Source organism: Etheostoma spectabile, chromosome 12, assembly GCF_008692095.1.
Source record: "Etheostoma spectabile isolate EspeVRDwgs_2016 chromosome 12, UIUC_Espe_1.0, whole genome shotgun sequence".
In the NCBI taxonomy this organism is placed as follows: Eukaryota; Metazoa; Chordata; class Actinopteri; order Perciformes; family Percidae; genus Etheostoma; species Etheostoma spectabile.
The window spans coordinates 25668754-25669043 of record NC_045744.1 but is presented as its reverse complement, the minus strand read 5'-3'; positions in this window follow the sequence as shown (position 1 = coordinate 25669043).

The window sequence follows — 290 nt, the reverse complement described above, 5'->3', positions numbered from 1 at the left end:
CCCACACACACACACACAAACAAGTGTAAACTTCAGACCACTTTAGGCTATGGCAAAAGCACTGCGTAGAGCCTCCACACAACCATAAATCAAGCTTAAAGTGTGATTTATGGTCTCCTATATTGTATTATGTATTGTAAACTATTGTGTGTGTGTCTCCTGTCTGTTTGTACATCTACTTTAAATAGTGGCACATTTGGATGTATGCAAACTTATTGTGTTTTTACTTGTGTGTGTGTATAGGCATATATATACATATATATACACTACCGGTCAAAAGTATGGGGCCA